We start from the raw sequence: 718 nt of genomic DNA on the forward strand, positions 1-718 counted from the left end.
AATAGACAGCTATTTGAGGTAACTGGCTTGTTGTAAGGGTGAAGAGTTAATAAACCAAAGTGTCATTTCAACAAAAGGAAAGAACTGCTTCAGAGGTGATATCATGCCAACTCCTTTTTGATATGATTGCAATGGATTTTTTTTTCTGCATGGCAACTTAAAGCAATGCTTTTCTACTGTCGGTGAACATAATTATACATCAATGCAAAATGACCTAAACTATTACTAAGACTGTCAGCATGATGTCAGAACACTATGTTTAACATCAGTGCAAATTACTCCTGACAGTATTTTTATTATAAAGAAATAAGTGTTTCAACCACAGCATTTATTTTTCCGGTGCACAATCTGTTCATTGTTGTTCACAAGGTGGAACTGCTGCATCTTTCATCTCACCATCCAATTTTAAAGCTGAAAGCTAGCATTTGCCGTTTCAAATCTGTTCAAGAGCTATCAGTGATAATAATATGACATCTGCTTTGATTAAACAGTTGGAGAATAGATATATCCATGGTTGTTTTGTGTAAATATACATTGCACTTGTAGAATATACTTTATTAATTACAGTTGTGAATAAGTTACATTAGCACTTGAAATAACTCCACAACGGCTGGTATCCCATCACCAAGTCACCCTTTATTTACACGTGGAAAGTCCTTGACACTAATCCAGCTCCATCAGAGACAGCTCTCAGAGCGAACAAAATGTGTGACACTCC

Source organism: Rhincodon typus, chromosome 4, assembly GCF_021869965.1.
Source record: "Rhincodon typus isolate 14 chromosome 4, sRhiTyp1.1, whole genome shotgun sequence".
Classification (NCBI taxonomy): Eukaryota; Metazoa; Chordata; class Chondrichthyes; order Orectolobiformes; family Rhincodontidae; genus Rhincodon; species Rhincodon typus.